Here is a 21475-nt window from a genome sequence, read left to right as displayed (position 1 = left end):
ACCTAACACAATAATTGTGGGTGACTTCAACACTGCACTTTCCTCAATGGACCAATCAGGAAAACAGAAACTAAACAGGGAGACAGTGAAACTAATTGAAGCTTTGGACCAATTGGATTTAACAGATATATAGATAGAACTTTTCATCCCAAAGCAAAAGAATATACCTTTTTCTCAGCACCTCATGGTACCTTCTCCAAAATCGATCATATAGTTGGTCACAAGAAAGATCTCAACAAATATAAGAAGATTGAAATAATCCCATGTCTCCTTTCAGATCACTATGGAGTAAAAGTGGTCTTTAACAACAACAAAAACAACAAAAAGTCCACATGCAAATGGAAACTGAACAATACTCTACTCAATGATACCTTGGTCAAGGAAGAAATAAAGAAAGAAATCAAAGATTTTTTAGAATTTAACGAAAATGACGGCACAACATACCCAAATTTATGGGACACAATGAAAGCAGTGCTAAGAGGAAAACTCATAGCTTTGAGTGCCTCCAAAAAGAAATTGGAGAGAGCATACACTAGAAGCTTAACGGCACAACTGAAAGCCCTGGAACCAAAAGAAGCTAATTCACCCAGGAGGAGAAGACAGGAAATCATCAAACTCAGGACTAAAATCAATCAAGTAGAAACTAAGGGAACCATTTATCATGCTTTAAAAGACATAAAAACATGAAGTATCAGCGAGTTTCGCCTGAAGTTCATCAGGCTGACCTAACCCTTAAGAACTTCACAGAAATCAAAGGAAACGGTGATGGGTATACAACTTAAAGCATCTCTGGATATTGAATAGAGATAGATAAGTCAGTTATAACATCTGTCACGTGTACCTCAACATGCTGTAATTAAGTACTAAATTAGTGACGAAAGAGGAGAGTCCAAGATAATGAATACTTCACCGGGGGATTTAGACAAGAACATTGTATATTTATTGTTTATTTGAAGGTTGTCTAAATGTGTTCACAGCATTGTGCTCTTATTCTGAAGCAGACAGCTTTATGCCTGATGTATCTTGATTAAACCAGGAGTGCAACCTCAAGGCCTCTGTGACCTGGACTATTGGATATGTACCCATCACTCAGCACTCACGTAACTCACTGAACAGGAAGCACAGGATTCTGCAAAGGTTCAATAGTGACTGAAAGGAAAAGGTTGATGGATAACATCTAGAGACTACAAACTACTTCAGTCTAGCAGCAGGATGATTACTGCTCACTCTCATGACTCTTCAACAGGCTTAAGAGTAATGTGGCTATGTTGACAAAAGCATTATCGAGCTTCACAGTGCCCCAATATGGTGGTTCATCACTTCCCTACTCACATATTCTCATTACTCACTCCCTGTCCAAGGTGTAAGTTTCCCAAACTAACAATGTTCATAGAGGTCTTCCGTACAGTTAGCCATCTAGACAACACTCTAATCTACGGCATATATATTGAGAGCTCATATGTCTTCATCTTGTTTTTGAAACTGGCATACTTTATTTAATCAGTCCTCTGAATGTTATGAGATAATTTCATTATTCCTTCATAGCAAACTCGGTAATTGAACATTAATAAGGAAAATACTTCACAGGCATTCACAATTAAATGTCCAAGGCTTACTTGAGCTCTATGCTCTTGTTTAAGCATGGCTACAGATTAAAAAAATATCTGACAGATGTTATATAATATCAGCACTTGGAATGCAATCACAGAAAAATTGTGAGTCCAAGGCTAACTTGAGCTCTACAGTTGACCCCAATGTTAGCCAAGGCAATTAGAAAGATCTGCTCTAAAGCAGACAAAGACATCTAAAAGAAACTAGGATTCCTACTCATCTAGTAAGTCACCATTCTGCTGGAAATAGGTTTTATACTTATGTTTACTATGAAAAGCTCTGGAAGTTTTATCGTGTGTGTGTGTGTGTGTGTGTGTTTCTGTGTGTATGTGTGTGTACATATTATCTTTACTCAAATTAGTTTTATTACCGAGAATTATTTCTAACCATACTCTCGGTTCATAATAGTTGTAAGTGTCAGCATTAATTATTACAGATTGTATGCACACAACAAATGACTAAACTATATTTATTACTCTTTAAAATTCATTTCACGCAAAAGCAATTACAAATTAATATCTAACCTAAATTTTTAAAAGATATTTCTATGAATTCCAATAATAGGTAAAAATGCAAAGGGGCTGGGAGATGTTCAGTATCTTGTTGTTATTGTTTAAGCTTACATTGTTAGTCATTTAAAAGATGTGGAATCAGCACCGAATTTATCTGCCCTACTTACTGTTAAAGTTTGAAACTTAATTTAATACAGTTCTACTAAAACTTATGGTTTAATATTTGAGAAACTTATTTTAATGCAGATGGATACATATAGATGCATAGATCATGGAAATCTTAAAAAAATTGGAAGAACTTGCAATAAAATGTTAATGTTCCAAAATTTTAGCACCCAAAATATATTTAGGCTATTATATTCATTTCAAAATTACATTGCAAAGCATTTGATCATGAACATTATGAAATGAAATTACGTGTGATACAAATAAAGGTTTCAACCTCTCTAAAAATATCTGCTTACCTGCTATAAAGAGAATAATGAGAGATGAGGTTTCTCTTTTTGATTCCACAAATGATTCACTTAATATCTTTCTCAGTGTTCTACAGTACTTAGGGGATCCAAAGAACTTTCAATAAAACCTGGTACTCCTAGGAGTACTGTGTTAAAGGCAATGAGGGGATTAGCATTCCCATTTTGCAGATGTGGAAAGTCATACTCAGATGAGCTAGGGAATTTATCAAAGTTTGGGAACACTTTTAGTGTATTGTAAACAGTGGTGGTATAAATCACTGTCATATATCCAAAATGAGTGATTCTGTCTGTATTCTGCTTGATGCTGGTTGCTGATATGGGAGTGTCTACTTTGTCTACGTGTAGATCATTGTTTCCTTTGTGATGCAATTTAGGGACCGATCAATAGAACCTCATTAGTGCAGCACACAGGGAGGGGGAAAGAGGTGAGGAGGTGAGGCTACTGTATGGTTATGAGAAGACTTATTTTTTCAGTACACACAAAAGTTCCTCAGGGAAATCATCAATGTGTAGAATTTCCAACTTTCTAAGTACCAAATCAAACCAGTTGAAAGAGTCAATGCACTTCAAGATGAGATTTTCAGAACTGCCATAATTAATAGAGCTACACTTGGTCATAAAGAGAATGGAGGCAGAGTCTGTATTTCTTCTGGGAAGAAAAGAGAAAGACAATTAGGTTCCAAGTCACATGGATACATTCATTTACAGACTCATTGTCACTCCCCTGGGATTCATCTTTGTCAAATATATATTTTACATTTGGTAAAACCTGAGCATATCATGCATAATCTATGATGTTCTGTGGCTGCTGACACAAAAACAATATGTGTTTTAATTGGTTATTTGACTTCTTTATATCTCAAATGTTATCCCCTTCCTGATTTTCCCTCCACAAACTCCCATCCCAACTACCCTCCCCTGATTCTGAGGATGCTCCCCCACCCACTCACCCACTCCCACCTCCCTGCCCTGGGAGTACCCTACACTGGGGCATTGATCCTCCACAGGACAAGGGCCTCTCTTCCCATTGATGCCAGATAAGGACATTCTCTGCAACATATGCACCTGAAGCCATGGGACCCTCCATGTGTACACTTTGGTTGCTGGTTTAGTTCCTGGGAGCTCCTAGGGTCTGGTTGGATGATATTGTTCTTACTGTGGGGATGTTAACCCCTTCATCTCCTTCAGGCCTTCCCCTAACTCCTCCATTGAGGTCCCTATGCTCAGTTGTATGGTTGACTGCAAGCATCCTCATGGGTACTGATCTGGCTCTGGCACAGATTCTCAGGGGACAGCTATATCAGGTTCCTGTCAGCAAGTGCTTCTTGGCATCAGCAATACTGCCTGTGTTTGGTGTCTGCAGATGGGTTGGATTTCTAGGTGGGCCAGTCTCTGGATGGCTTTTGCTTCAGACTCTTCTCTCTTTGTCCCTATATTTTCTTTAGAGAGGAGTAATTCTGGGTTAATATTATTGAGATGGGTGCGTGACCCCATCCCTCAATTGGGAACATGCCTAACCTCTGGATATGGTCCGTACAGGTTCTCTTTCCCCTTTATTGGGCATTTCAGCTAATGTTATCTCTGTTGGTTCCTAGAACCATCTTGTGTTCCTGTCATCTTGTCATAATAGCCTTGGATTTGTGCTTCTCCTATTCTAGCCACCAAAGTGTTTACAGCCCCATTGGAGGAACAAAAATATGAACCAACCCATAACCCCAATGCTCCCAGGGACTTAACAACCAACCAGTACACATGGAGGAACCCATAGCTCCAGCCACATGCGTGGCAGAGGATGCTCTGGTCAGACATCAAAGAGAGGAGAGGCCCTTGGACCTATGAAGGCTCATTGCCCCAGTGTAGGGTAATGCCCACCTAGAAATCCAACCCATCTGCGGACACCAAACACGGGCAGTATTGCTGATGCCAAGAATGGGTTAGTGGGTTAGTGAGCAGGGTTAGGGGAGATGAGATAGGGGAAACTAGGAAAGGCAATAGCATTTGAAATGTAAATAAAGAAAATACCTAATAATAAAAAAAGAAAAATCTATGCAACTCTTTCTGAATACAGTTTGTAACTATTATGACATGTTTTTTAGACACAGGGAACTTGACATTACATTAGAGAACAGAAGCAATTGTACCTTAATCTTCAAAGGTGATCTCTACAATTCAGGTGGACAGTAAGCTGCATAATAAACTGTACTGTTGTAATATTGTTTCTTCCATTAGAATACCAGATATTGCACCTCTGATAGAGATTGGCTTGATAAGCACCACCACTCTCACCCACATTTAATATGAAAATATACAGTGAAGATTACTAAAGTGTTTCTTGCAACTCTCAGGACCTCCTTAGAATTTAGAATGCCTGAAATTGTGTGGGAACAAATTAATATGTACAGTCAGCTGAACCCTAGAGAAGCAATTCCTCTAAATAGTGCAATGAACAAATTCTTTTGGTGATCCATAAACTTCTCAATTGAGTAGGCAAAGTGAGAAATTAAAGCTAAGCTATTTAGCCTCTTTTATATAATATTCATTAATACTTTACATTCCCATGATAGATTTCTTTGTGAACATTTTTCATTATCTTTTCTTCATAGCTATTCTTCATTCAGTTTTCAATCTGTGTGAAATACTTGCAACTAAGGTAATTTGAATTAAATTTTCAAGAAGAATCTATTTGAATAAGTGTTTGTGAATTGATATCAACTAGTTTTATTATGATCAAGATATTTCCTCTCCATTCTATTTTTTATCCACTAATTTAGTGAGTTTATCAAAAAGCAATCAAAATTGTCAAGTAAAACATGTATTTTATAAATTTATCATGGACCCAGATATTGCATTCTGCTACTATTAACATAGTGGAAAACAGAAACACAAGCTCATTGCCATTTTGATTTCTCTCTCCTCCTTCTCTTTTCTCTTTTCTCTTCTCTTTTCTCTCCTCTCCCAACCCCTTCACTTCCCTCCCCTCCCCTTTCCTTCCCTTCTCTTCCCTTCCCTTTCTTCCCCTCCCCTCCTCTCTCCCCCTATCTCCTCCTCTCTCTCTTTCCCTCCATCCCTCTCTCTCTTTTACACTCCTAAGCAGGAGTGTTAGAAATAGTTCGTCATATAAATGAAAAAAGAATTCATAGTCTGCTTTTTTTTTATTATTTTCCATATTCTTCATTTACGTTCCATATGAGTTTCCCTTTCCCGGTTCCCCCCTCCCCATAAGTCCCATAAGCCCTCTTCCCTCTGCCAATTCCCCATTCAACCCTCTCCCACTGGTACTCCTCTCTGTTCTGGTACTCCCCTAAAATGCTGTATCAAGCTTTTCCAGGACCAGGGCCCTCTCCTTCCTTCTTCTTGAGAATCATTTGATATGTAAGTTGTGTCTTGGGTATTCAGAGATTCTGGGCTAATATCCACTTATTTGTGACTGAATTCCATGTGTGTCCTTCTGTGAATGAGTTACCTCATGTAGGATGATATTTTCCAGTTCTAACCATTTGCCTAAGAGTTTCATGAATTCATTGTTGTAGTATTTCATTGTGTAAACATACTACATTTTCTGTATCCATTCCTCCATTGAGGAACATCTGGGTTCTTTACAGTTTCTGGCTATTATAAATAAGGCTGCTATGAACATAGTGGAGCATGTGTCCTTATTACATGCCGGAGAATCCTCTGGGTACATGCCCAAGAGTGGTATAGCAAGGTCCTCCAGAAGTGTCATGCCCAGTTTGCTGAGGAACCTCCAGACTGATTTCCAGAGTGATTGTACCAACTTGTATTCCCCCCCAGCAGTGGAGGAGTGTTCCTCTTTATCCAGATCCTTGCCAACACCTGCTGTCTCCTGAGTTTTTAATCTTAGCCATTCTGACTGGTGTGAGGTGAAATCTCAGGGTTGTTTTGATTTGCACTTCCCTAATGACTAATGATGTTAAACATTTCTTAAGGTGCTTCTTAGCCATTCGAAGTTCTCCAGGTGAAAATTCTTTGTTTAGCTCTGTACCCCATTTTTTAATATGGTTATATGGTTCTCTGGAGTCTAACTTCTCGAGGTCTTTATATATATATTTAAATTCCATCAGGCTTAGGGAGAACCTCTTTAAAATCACAAATTTTTGCAATTGAAGCAATTTATGAAGAGAACTATTCTTGTGGTGAAACTAAGTGCTATGCATGTGGCATGTAAAATATTTCAGCCCAGTTGGAGCCAGACTTTGCTGGATATCTGATAGACAACAAAATCTGTAATTTATCATTGTATACACATGAATCATTTAAATAGATTTATCCCATATTCATGTAACTACTTAATATAATTTTCTTTAAAGAATCATGTTTTCCTTAATCCATTTTGAAATCTGCTTCCCATCTTTGTTTTAATTAAACAAGGAAACACAGTATAATATACATATGAACAAATAAAGCACTCTGAACACAACTAGTAAATCAAATCAACTTATATGTATAGATTTAGTTGTTGATAAGAAGATCCTACAAAATAAACACATTATTTTTCTAATTTAACATATGAACCCATTATTTTTATAAGATGCCAATTTTGATATTTTACTATCACATAGGAAAATTTTACTATGTAATCCAATATCATTTCATAAGCCAGATAAAGTTATTATGCTTTAATTTTAAGGAAAGAATAATTACTTAGAGGAAACTTCAATTAAACTGCTGTTGAATTCTATGACATTTGTATTAGTTACTATTTGATTTTAATTTCAGAAAATTAATGTATGTATGCTTTATTTTGTTCATATGTGCCCATACATTCATGACTGTGCTAATAACATGATTCTCAGCATTTACAGGGAAACTGATGAATTCCTATTCAAGGAATGGCATGGTTGAAAATATATAGCAATATTTCTAGCCTCTCTCTACCAATTGTCCCAAGCATCATTTGTATGGAGATTTAGATGTGCTCTTTTCCTTGGAAGCTGCAAAAAATGTAGCTGAGTAATCATCTGAGCATCTCAACCCAGTAAGAGCCATCAGTTTTAACCCCATAGGTACAACTTTGCTCACTCTGAGTATAGCAGATGCATATTGAAAATACAGCATCATGAAACATTGACTTTTAATTCTTTTAGGTATAGTCAAGAAGTCCATATTTTAAAGATGGGGGTTATATTCTTAATCTTGAGAATTTAAGTGTTGAGATTTATTCAGATTTTACCAAAGTGCTCCTTTAAATATTAGTGAAAAGTTACCCATTTCCTTTCATTGGAAATAGTTCTACTTGAAGATCCACTCTTTGACATATACCCAAAAGATGCCCTATTATACCATAAGGGCAAGTGTTCTACTATGTTCATAGCAACTTTATTTGTAACAGTCAAAAGGATTAAACAATCCAGATGTCCTTCAAGCAAAGAATGGATACAGAAAATGTGACTCATTTACACAATGGAATACTATCTAGTTATTAAAAATCAGGACATCATTAATTTTGCAGGCAAATTGATGGAACACAAAAATATCATACTAACTGAGGTTACCCAGACACAAAAGGACATAGCGCATAGTATATATTCACTGATATGTTGCTATTATCCCAAAAGTACAGAATATTTAGCATAAAACCCACAGACCATAAGAACTTTAATAAAGGCTCATAGAAGGGGGGCCTCAAGTGGAGGATTGGGATTACCACCCCACAGTCAAAATTTCTTACCCAGAATTACTTCTGTCTGAAAGAACTACAGGGACAAAAATGAAAAGTATCCAGAAGGAAATGTAGTCCTATGACTGGCCCAACTTGGGATCCATCTCAGAGGGAGTCTCCAAGGCCTGACAAAATTACTGATGCTATGATGAGCGTAAAGACAGGAGCCTTGCAAGGCTCTACTTGGAGAGGTCCCACCAGCAGCTGACTAAGACAGACACAGATGCTTATACCCTACCATGGGATTGAAGTCAGGGACCCCCATGGCTGAATTAGGGGAAGGATTGAAGACGTAGAGGGAGAGGACAACACCATAGGAAGACCATCAATCTCAACTAACCCCAGGGAGGCACCAGAATCTGAGGTGCCAACCATGCAGTGTACATGGACTGGCCCATATCCCAAGTACATAGGCAGCAGAGAAGTGCCTGATGTGTCCCCAGTGAAAGAAGATGTGCCTAATCCTGGAAGGATTTGAGGTTTCAGGGAAGAGGAGGTTCCAGGTCTGATGGGGGGCGGAGGAATTGGATGAAGAACTTTGGGAGGGGGAGAGCAAGGGGAAGAAATGGCTGGAATGTAAATAAAAAAATAAAATAATTCAAAAGAAAGCAATAATAATTATGCCTCCACTGGGGTTACTGCCTGGCTACAGAAGGTGGCTTGCACTAGTTCCATGTCACCACTCTTTGGCATCTTGTTTAAAATCACTGTAGTTGACTTCTAGTATCCTCCCAATCTCAGGTCTCTGGGACTTCCTGAAGATTCCCCTTACCTCTGCATCCCCAGCAGTTTCAGACTGCTATTCATTTTTCTGCTACTCTACATCTCTCTCCTGTCTGCCTACCCTGGCAAAGATTTGATGTGCCAGGGTCAGGATACCCAGGGTGTCCCTGCTCTCTCAGAGGAGAAGGGGACAGGGTTCATATCTCTATGAGTGGGGACCAGAAAGGATTTGATGTAAATAAATTAATAACAAAGACTTAATAATTATTTTGAAATGAGATATAATTATAAAATGATACAAAGTATACAACCAGAGAAATAAATCTTACAACTTCTATTTCATGTGGTTAGATTATCATGGAAATGTTTGAGGTTATATTCATAGTAGAAAGGGATTTATGTATATTAATTAATTGTGGTAGTTAGTAATGTAAAAAGGAATATCACCTATAATTTAAAAAATTATGAGAAAACTATAATATACATGGTAAATTTTGCATGGATATTTGACAAATGCATATTTTAAAGATATGGATGCAATCAGTAAGTAGAAAGAAATCCAACTGCATAAGAAGAAAATACAAAACATTTACTGATGAGGAAAATGAATTTAAGATATAGGCAACTCCTTCACACTCCTGAACAATACAGTTAAGCTTCCTTGCCGCCCACCCCGACATATCTTCTTTGTTTGCAGAACCTCTGGACAAAGCTGAGCTGCTCTGAGCAGCCTGTTATCCCAGGGATACCCCAGATCTCCAGCAACCTCTCCTGTACCTCCATCAGACTCCTGATCCAAAGAGCTAAGCTTCCCTTCCCTAACCAAACTTCACTGTTTCCTGAGCTTTCTGGGCCAAGCAAAGCTGCCCTGAGCAGTCTGCCATCCAAATGGACTTTCATTCTCCTGCTATTCGTCCACCACTTTCATGAGACCTAAGGACCCTAAACTGTACAGCCCAAGGATACCCATCAGAAGTCTACCACAAGAGGACCAAGTTCACGCCCCTCACAATATCTTAAACATTAAGAACATACAGGGGCCAATACCATCCAGATGGTAAAAGACGCACCAAAATAATACAATCAACAACAGCCAAGGCAATATGACACCTCCAAAGCACAGCAACTGAACTACAGCAAGTCCTAGATATCGTAACACAACCAACACATAAGAAGATGAACTTAAACCCAATCTTATAATGATGATGGAGGCCTTTAAAAAGGAAAGGAATAAATCCCTTAAAAGTACAGGAAAATATGATCAAACAGGTCTTAAGGAAGAAACAAATGCATCCTTTAAAGATAGAGAATACAATTAAACAGATGAAGGAAATATATGAAACTGTGCAAGACATAAAAAGTAGAAATAAAAGCAATATAGGAAACACAAACTGAGGACAACTTGGAGATTAAAAAGCTAGGGAAGAAACTAGGAAGAACAGATGCAAACATAACCAACAAAAGGAGATGGAAGAGAGAGTTTCAGGTATAGAAGATACAATTGAAGAAATTGATACATCAGTCAAAGAAAATGTTAAAGCTAAAATATTCCAGTCACAAATCATCCAGGAAATCTGGAATCCCATGAAAAGACCTAACCTAAGAATAATTCAAATAGAAGAAAGTGAAGAGTCCCAGTTTCAAAGACCAGAAAATATTCTCAACAAAATCATAGAAGGAAACTTTCTGAACCTAAAGAAAAAGATGCCTATAAACATATAATAAACTTGTAGAACAACAATTTTATTGGATCAGAAAAGAAAATTCTCCTAGCACATGATATTCCAAACACAAATCTACAGAAAATTAGCCATTCTAATATCTAATAAAATAGATTTTCTTCCATAAATAATTAAAAGAGATGGGAAGGACACTTCATCATCAAAGGAAAAATCAACCATGATGATGTCTCAATTTTCAATATCTATCACCCACCTTAAGGGCACCACCATTTGTAAAAGAGATTGCTACAGCTTAAATCGCACATCAAACCCCATTCTTTAATAGTGGGAGACATAAACACCCCACTCTAATCAATTGACCGTATAATCAGACAAAAATTAAACAGCAAAAAAAGACATTATGTCATTATGTCTTTGAAAAAACGCATTATGAAGAGGAATGCAATGACAAACTGTGGTAGAACACCCCACAGTTCCTCTCAGCCCCTCGTGGATCCACCTGCAAATCTGACGATATAGCCTGTCACAAAGCCAGCCCTAACAAATACAAAAGTACTGAAATAATGCGTTATATCTTATCAGATCCCAATGAATTAAAGCTGGACTTTAACAACAACAGAAACACTGGAAAGCCACACATTCATGGAAATTGAGCATGAGGAGGAGGAGGAGGAGGAGGAGGAGGAGGAGGAGGAGGAGGAGGAGAAGGAGAAGAGGAGAAGGAGAAGAAGAAGAAGAAGAAGGAGGAGGAGGAGGAGGAGGAGGAGGAGAAGAAGAAGAAGAAGAGGAGGAGGAGGAGGAGGAGGAGGAAGAGGAGGAGGAGGAGGCGGAGGAGGAGGAGGAAGACAAAATGATCACTGGGTCAAGGAAAATGTAAAGAAAGAAATGAAAGACTTCCTAGAATTCAATGAATATTAAGACACAACATACCCAAAGTTATAGGACATAATGAAAGCAGTGCTCAGAGGAAAGTTCATAGTATTAAGTGCCTTCATAAAAAATTAGAAAGCTCTCATAGCAGCAATGTTAAGGTATACCTGAAAGTTCTAGGAAGAAGTAGAAGACAAAGAGAAAGAGGAAGAAGAGAAGAGGAAGGAGAAGAAGAAGAAGAAGAAGAAGAAGAAGAAGAAGAAGAAGAAGAAGAAGAAGAAGAAGAAGAAGAAGAAGAAGAAGAAGACAAAATGAGTGGAAGGCAGGAAATAATCCAAATCAGGGATGAAATCAATCAGTTAGAAATAAAGAAAACAATACCAAGAATCAATTAATCAAGAGCTGGTTCTTTGAAAAAATCAACAAGATAGACCAACCCTTAACTAAAATACGAGAGAGAGAGAGAGAGAGAGAGAGAGAGAGAGAGAGAGAGAGAGAGAGAGAGAGAGAGAGAGAGAGAGAGAATCCAAATTAGGTAATGAAAGGAGATATAACAACTGTGAAGAAATTCAAATAATCATTAGGCTTTATTTCAAAAACATGTACACCCAAAATTGGAAATTCTTAATAAAATGGACATTTTTCTAGATGGACACCACTTACCAAAGTTAAATCAAGGTCAAGTAAACTATTTAAACAGTACCAAAACCCCTAAAGAAATAGAAGCAGTCTTTAAACATCTCCCAACAAAATACCCCAGAAACAGATGCAGAACTCTACCAAACTTTCAAATAAGAACTATTTCCAATACTCGTCAAACTGTTCCAGGAATTAGAATCAGAATGAACTCTGCCAAAATAATTCTATAAGGCCTCACTCTCCCTAATAACTAAAGGGCAAAGAATCAACAAAGAAAGAAATTCACACCAATTTCTTTCATGAAAAATGATGCAAAAACACTCAATAAAATACTCACAAACCAAATCCAGGAACACATCAACAACATCAATATCAAATAGGCTTCATCTTAACAGAGGAAGTGATGGTTCATTTTATAAAATTCCTTCAACATAATCAACTGTATAGACAAATTGGAAAAAAAGCATGTTTATCTCATACCTAAACATAAGCAAAGCAATATACAGGAAGCCAATAGTCAACATCAAATTAAATGGAGAGAAACAAAATACTTCCACAAAAATCAGGGATAAAGCAAGGCTGCCAATTTATCTGTACATTATAATGCTTGAAGTTCCAGCTAGAGCAACAGACTACTAAAGGATAGTAAGTGGATACAAGTTGAAGAAGTCAAAGAATCACAATTTGTGCATGATATGATAATATACATAAGTGTCAGGAGCCATAATGGAACAAGCAAATATACTAGCAGGTGATCATCCTGAAATGGCCTGCTTCAGATTATTATATAATCTGTGACAGGTGAGCCCTCATTCAGTAAGGCTCTGTGGGGGCTAATTTTAGGAAAGATTCCTGCTATTAATATGCTTTACCTTTTATTATTAAAGAGATATAATAATCGATAAGTAATAGCACACCCCTTTGAAGCAGATCTCTGCAGATCCACAAAAATGTAGACAAATAGATGACTTAAGTTTTAATGATGATCCTATAAGTATTCCTAAAATTATATCTGTGATTATTAAGCTCTTTTATAACAAATGGGATTGCTACTAGGTCCTTTTATGATAGTCAAAACTGCAATGAGAACTCTGCCAGTCTCCCAAATGCCATCAGTTAGTTGCTCTTAGATGGCAACCAGACTTTCTCCTACACAGAGCACATTCCAAGAGGTTGTAAAACAATTAAGCAAATGTTGTAAAAAGGAAACTAGGATTTATTATTGGTGGTAGAAGATAAAATATTGACTGTTTATCTATACAAAACTTCACTAATAACTTAGTTATGGTTTTAAACTTTCAATGAACTTGTGACAGACAAGTGATAAATGTTTGACTAGATAATTACTCCTAATGGATATGCATGTAAACATTCTTTGTTGTAAAGATCTATTTCAATTTTTGACTTGATATTTTGTGTGAACTTGTGATGAACTTTGTAACACGTGATCATGTATTCTGTAAGATGTATATGTGCTGAAGACAAAACAAAGTCTCTCTTTTCTCTCTCGAGTACTCTTTCTCTCTCTCTCTTTCTCACCTTTTATCTCTCCCCACCTAGAAGAATTTTTCCTTTCTGGACTTAGGATCTTTCTGCTTTTCCCTCTTAGATAGCTTTCATAGGCAACTCTTTTCAACTTAGTAATTGAACTCATTAACCACTTCTTTAAGTGTCCCATTTTTCTCACTGAGACTTCTGACTGACAGGATGAAAGTTAGATCCCAGCAGTTCCTGCTGATACAGAACAAAGACAACATTGCTTGATCCTCAGCTATTAGGCTATAGGTGTTAATCACCTAAGCCAGCAAGCAGTCTTTCATCTTCAGAAAGAGCAAGAAGGTTTCTAGGACATTTTAAAAAGTGTCATCAGCATTTCAGTATGGTTAGAAAGTCCCAAGACCCTCAGACTTCAAATCCATCATCACCAGAGTCCTACTCCATGACTCCAGGCTACCTTCTCCAGGTTGGGAGGCTCCAAGCCTTTAGCACATAAGCCACCACAAAAATTCTACCAAAGAACCAGTACAGCTGATAAAACATCTTAGGAAAGTGGCTGGTAACAAAATTAACTCATCAATAATCAGTAACTCTCCTTTATATAAATGATCAATGAGCCAAGAAAGAAATAAGGGAACCAACACCTTTTACAATATCTATGAATGAGATAAAAATCTTGATATAATTATAGTCAAACAATTAAAAGATCTATATAACAAGAACTTCAAGTGCCTGAAGAAAGAAATTGAAGAGGATATCGGAAAATGGAAAGATCGCCTATGCTAATGCATAGGTAGGTAAACATAATGAAAATGATCATCTTACCAAAAGCGATATACAAACTCAATGCAATTCTCATCAAAATAACAATACAATTTTTATAGATCTTGAACAAAAAAATTCAGCTTCATGTAGAAAAACAAACCAAAACAATGTAGCCAAAATAATTCTGAAAAATAAAAGAACTTTAGGAGGAATCACCATCCTTAACCTCAAGCTGTACTACAGAGCAATAGTGGTAAAACCTGCATGATATTGGTACAGAAACAGACAGAGTGATCAATGGAATAGAATCAAAGACCCAGAAATAAACTCATACTCTTATGGACCTTTGATTTTTTATAAAGAAGCCAAAACCAAATAGGGAGAAATGAAAGAATCTTCAACACAAAGTGCTGGACTAAATGGATGTCTACAGGTAGAAGAATGAAAAAAGATCTATACTGATCACTTGCAGAAAAATCAAGTACAAGTGGATCAATGACCTCAATATAAATATAGATTAACTATCGTCTCATGAAAGAAAAAGTGGGAAATATCCTTGAAGTCATTTGGACAGGAGACAAGTTCCTGAACTGTATACCAATGGCTCAGGCTTTAAAATCAACAATAGATAAAACTGCAAAGCTTCTTTAAGGCAAAGGATACTGTCTAAAGGACAAATCGGCAGCCCACAGATTGCAAAAGGATCTTCATCAATCCTACATCTGACAAAGCTAATATCAAAAATTAACAAAGAACTCAAGAAGATATAAACAAACATCCCAAATAACCCAATTTAAAATGGGGTATAGAACAAAACACAGAATTCTCAACAGAGGAATATCTAATATCCAGGAAGCACTTAAAGAAATGGTGAATGTCTTTAGCCATCAGGGAACCACTATGAGGTTCCATCTTATACCCATCAGAATTGCTAAGATAAAAAACGCAAGAGATAGCACATCCTTGAAAGGATGTGGAACAAAGGGAATACTTCTTCATTGCTAGTAAGAGTGCAAACTTATATAACCACTTTGGAAATCAATTTTACATTTTCTCGGGAAACTGGGAACATTTCTACTTTGAGATACCCAAAAGATGATCCCACATCCCACAAAAACATTTGTTCAACTATATTCATAGCAGCTTTATTGTAATAGGTAGAAACTGGAAAAATTTAGGTGTATCTCAACTGAAGAATGGATTAAAAATGTGGTACATCCACACAATGGAATACTATTCGAGCCCTTGTATTTTCTATTGCTTTGTGGTTCAGATTCTAAAAGCCCCAAAGGCCCAGATTTTTCCTTCCTGAGGAGTTTCTATCTCCTCAAGGTCTACAGAGAGCCTATTCTTTTATAAGAATTCCAAAGCTCTGTCTACCATTTGGCTGTGAGTGTCTGTATCTGTCTGAGTCACCTGCTGGCTGGAGACCCTCAGAAAGCAACATGCTCCTATCTGCAAGCAAAGTAGAGTTTCTATAATAGCATTAAGGATTTATGGCTAAGATAAAAAACGTATTAAAAAAACATATTTTGCATGGAAATGGATGAAATTCATGAATATCATCCTGAGTGAGGTAACCCAGTCCCCAAAGGACATGCTTGGTATGTACTTGGTAAGTGGATATTAGCCATAAAATACAGGTACCATGCTATACTACACAGATCCAAAGTAGATAAACAAAAAGGAAGGCTCAAGTGAGGAAGTTTGAATCTCACTTAGAAGAGGGAATAAAATAGTCATGAGAGGCAGATGGAAGGACGGATTTAGGAGGAAGGGTAGATCAGAAGGGAAATGTGGGTTCAGTATCAGGTGTGGAGAAGGAAAGGAAAGATGGGTACTTGACCATAAAAATGAGTAGAAGTCATCAACTGACAGGGATGAGGAGGTGAAGCACATCTCTAGGATAAGACAGAGATCTGGGATAAGGGAGGCACACAAGAATCATTGGGGTGGTGACCTTAGCTGTCACTGATTACATATGGAACCTAAAGAGGTTACTTCCTGTAGCCAGGCAGGAACCCCAACCCCAGGGGAACCAACACCAACACCGTACCCCCAACACACACACTAAATTTTAAGCCCAAAATTTATCCTTTCTACAAGCAATTCAGGCATGGCAGATGGCAGATGGATAATATACCCGGGGAATGGCAAACCAGTAACTTGCCCAACTTGAAATACATTCCATGGACAAGTGCCAATCCTTAATGCTATTATAGAAACTCTACTTTGCTTGCAGATAGGAGCATGTTGCTTTCTGAGGGTCTCCAGCCAACAGTGACTCAGACAGATACAGACACTCACAGCCAAATGGTAGACGGAGCTTTGGAATTCTTATCAAAGAACAGGCTCTCTGTAGATCTTGAGGAGATAGAAACTACTCAGGAAGGAAAAATCAGGGCCTTTGGGGCTTTTAGAATCTGAACCACAAAGCAATAGAAAATACAACGGCTCGATCTCTTCTTCCCAACTCATATGAAGTAGATGTGGGCTTGGCGTTCATGTGGGTACCTAAAAACTGGAATGGAGACTACCCCAAAAGCTGTTACTTGTATATGAGGTATGTTCTACTAGCTAGTCTGCCTTGTCGGGCCCCAGTGGGAGAGAAAGCACCTAGCCTCAAAGAAACTTGAAGAGCAAAGGTGAGGTGTGGGGCCCTGAACCACTCAGGGGAAAAGCAGAGGGGTGATTGTTGAAAGATTTTGAGAAAGGGTAAATGGGAGGAGGCAGTGAACAAGATGCAATGTGAATTAAGTAAAAAAAAAAATAAGAGATTAAAAATAAAAAAGAAATAAGCAATTTGATAATTCCATGTTTTCATTTTACTTGAACATATTGGAAAGTTCTGTTAAGATGTCAACTTTAATTAAATTGACATATATATTTAATGAAACAACAAATAAGATCCAAGAATGTTCTTTGTAGACACTGATGAAATTAGTCTAAAATTGTGTGACTACAAGGAAATTCTAAAATAACAATGGCTGCTAAGTTTTCTTAGGCTTGTTTAATATTATATCACATGCTGCTGAGAATAAGAGCAACTTATGCTCTTCTTTTTAAAACGTAGATCTGAATTTTCTTCCAGGCTTGTGGTAGCAGCATATGACTTGTCTCTAACAAAGTACCAATGTACCTTTAAGTCAAGCATTAATATGTGAATATTTAACGGCATTGATTACACTTTAAGATATACATTGCTAAGCTACTGTAAGTATAGTGCATTTTCAACTGGTAATTCATTTCAGTTTATTTTTATATCATGAAAGTTGATATAGTTGATTATTGTTGTACATATTAAGTCACAAATGAATAAAATGATGTGTTATCCATACACTGTGCACATGTAACATGGAAGTATGGAATCATTAAACAGTGTGGTATTGGTGAATGACATACCAGTTTACAGAACAGAATAGGAAGCCTATAATTACACCCAGGATTATTTAGTCAATTGATTATTTTTTAAAAAACAACCATACAATTTCACAAGTAAATATCTTGCAACATACATTTCATTATTGGATACTTAATTTGAAAAAAGAAAGCATAAGTAAATGAAAAATACATATAAATCAATTTATAGATCTGGCAATGAAAGCCTTCAATACAAAAAATAATGTTAAGGAAAATATTAGGAACTATAGAATTTTTGTACTAGCTTAAGGAAGGATATTTTTCTCTTTTTTAGTTGAATAACAAATTCCTTAAAATATTGCCAAATGCAAAGTCCACAAAAGAAAACAATGTGTTGGTCTATGTCAAACTTAAATATATATTCTTTCTTTAAAATTATTTGAGATATGGAACATTTAAACCTCAAAAGAAAGAAAAGAAAATAGTCAAATCACTTTTAAATGAAACATATCTAAAATACCAAAAATAAATTTTGATACTCAATAACAACAAAAACCAGTGAATTTTAAAATAAAAGAAAATATGAAAAAATTACTGCACTGAAAAATGTTCTGTCTACTTATGTAAAATAGTCATCATTATCTGTAATTACAAAACAGAAAACTAACATAAGAAAGCCATTTTGTATTAGAATGAGTGAATCCATCTCATCCACATTGACAATGTCAGTTTCTAAGTACATTGAAACACACTTTGTCATGAGAAATGCAAGACTGAAAAGTTTTCTTAGAGTCTCTTAGAAAATCCACTTATAAACAAAAACATGCTAAATATATGATATCCCATTGGCCATCCTACAAATGTAAATGCTACTGAGATGAAAATGTATGCAGCTATAAGATTTCTAGCATTTCCACTAATTATTCTAGTCTGAAAATGACCTACATATAGGTGAGTGTATTTAAACAAAACACAGCAAGCTGAAGTGTTATATCAATAATGAATATTAATCTCCATAAAAAGAAGTTATATTGTCATGTAAAGGCGAGTTACTCTTATACTTATATTGCTAATTAAAATGAACTAATCTCAGAAGAGTTTAAAATGTGTGATTTCAACTTCCTGGAATTTAGGAAATGATAGAATTATATAAATAGTAAGTAGTGGTTATATGGGTTTAGTTTTTTGGAACTAAATCTTGAATATATTTTAGGCAGAAGATGCAATCTGCTTGATGATTGGATGTAACATTGTCATCTGTGTCATAAAGGTTAGACATTTATAGCAGAAAGTGTAAATTTTAATACATGAAATTTTAAAAAGGTTTATTTATTTGGGAGTTGGGAAAGGTTTATTGCAGTAAGCAACTTGTCACAAATATAAAAAGATATACGACTGACAAACAGATGCTGACATCAAATAATTTTCTAAGAACTGAAATGCAAGCCTCAAAGTTAAAAAAGAGTACATCTTGTATGTTAATGCTTTTGATGAAGTTAATTTTTCATTGTTATGAAGATAAAAACTATGATAACATTGTGAATGCACACTAGACTTTAACAATTGGAAAACGTTTTTAGGGGTTGGAAGAATAATTTCTTATAGATGAAAACAGAAAAGTGCTTCACATGATGAATATGAAAACAAGTAAAGTTTAAGTTACCCATATGGAAGTTTATTAGTCTAATACAGATACGGTCGAATGTATTCATATACTTATCTATCCATAAAAACATACACATATATGTGTATATAATATATACAAATATGTATATAATATTATATATCATGTGTGGATATAGTAAATATACATATATATCTATATACATAGATGGAAACACATATATTCATGTTTCATACACACACACACACATATATATATCATGACTCAATCATACACATGCTGTTTGTAGATCGTTATACACATGTCTTTAATGTTTCTTTTTTAACATGGTCTTGTTATCTTATAAGTTTTTATAACCATAACATATTTACAATGATCATGATTGAATACTCTAAGATAAATAATCACTTTTAATTTAGACATAAAAATGGTTCTAGTGTTTGTGTAAAAACTAATATTCTTAAAGAGCTAACCTTGGGATCCAAAGTCAGAAACTATTGAAAAACAAATAAAAGAAATGTGACAAATTAGAAAAGTTTCATGATATATTTTTAAGATGATTAACTACAAGCAGGAACCATGTACATTGGCTAACTATTGAAGATTTCTTTTCTCCGTGTTGCTTCAGGAAATATGTGCAAGGGTATTTTTCCCTTCCTGGTACTAAGATTTAAAGAATGGCAGAGATTACTTTCCTACAATTCCTGGAAATGATGTCTTGTCGTGACTAGGAGCTTTCACTAAACATGTCTCCTATATTTTACTTGCTTATGAGAGATAACACCATGAACTATGAACCAGATCTTTAACAGAAAGGCTTCTGGTAGATAGTCCATATCCAAAATAACAGATGTTAAGTCAGTGTCCCTGATGCCTAAAGATTGATTATTTTAAACAAAAGCAAAATATAAAAAAAAAACTTCATAAGTCTATGTTAATATAAGTATTGTAAAGTACATAAAACCCAAGAGAGTTAGAGGAAGGGAATGGAAAGGGAAATTTATAATTATAATCTCAAAAAATAGTAAAAGGAAAGGATTCTCCCTGATATCAGTTTAATGTGTACAGTGGTTTGAGCCTTGAAAGTGTCCAGAGAGTACTTTATGTTATAGGCTAGAGACCATAGGTGTACTTCTCTGATCGGAAGTGAGGTCTTATGGGAGACTCTTTCAACCTTTGGCACATAGCGTTGAAGTGCATTAAATATCTAGGACTTGCTCCAGATATAATCCCTCCTTCTGATACCTGCATCTGTTGTGATGTACAATCATGATGACTTTTTCTAGCATGGAGGCCAAGCTTCAGCATTGAATCAGCACAAACATGAGCTCAGGCAACCCTTCTTTTTGTAAGCTATTTCCTTTATGTTTTAAATAATGAACTGAAGCTGATCCTGTTTGGTATAATGCACAGATATCATGGTTCTTGGCTCTTTTCTGCATGGTCATTTTAAATATATAAACAAACACAATCAAACAAGAACAGCTTTATTTCCTTGACAGGTAATCATTTTCTTCAACTCTACTTTTAATTAACTTTATAGCTCATGCTTTTAGTCATGTCTGACTTTTGTTAACTGTGACACCTCTGGATTTTATGAAAGTTTATTCTGAGCCACGGCACAAAAAATAAGTGTAGGTCATTCTTCAGTTTGTGTGAGGACCATGGCTAAAGAGCCATACACAGCCAACAGTTCACTACCTCATCATATTAAAATGAATTTCTTATAGAAACATAATTCTAGTAGTGTCTGCATATTTGGACTCTTTTGTGATTTTTATGTATTCCCAAGACACTTGACAGGCCATTACACTTTATTGATATATTTTATTTACAGTTGAGGTACTCATATCAAATCTCCAAACCTTTACTAGGAAAACCATTGCACAGTCCATTAATCTTGCTGTATATTCAATTCTTTATAATATCTATATATTTGCTACAATACCATGACTAAGGTTAAAAAAGTTATCACAGCCACTGAATCAATACAAATTATTTAAAATTGAAAAGATTCACCTTTCCTGGATAACCTT

This window comes from Apodemus sylvaticus, chromosome 21, assembly GCF_947179515.1.
Source record: "Apodemus sylvaticus chromosome 21, mApoSyl1.1, whole genome shotgun sequence".
In the NCBI taxonomy this organism is placed as follows: Eukaryota; Metazoa; Chordata; class Mammalia; order Rodentia; family Muridae; genus Apodemus; species Apodemus sylvaticus.
This window is presented reverse-complemented; position numbering follows the sequence as displayed.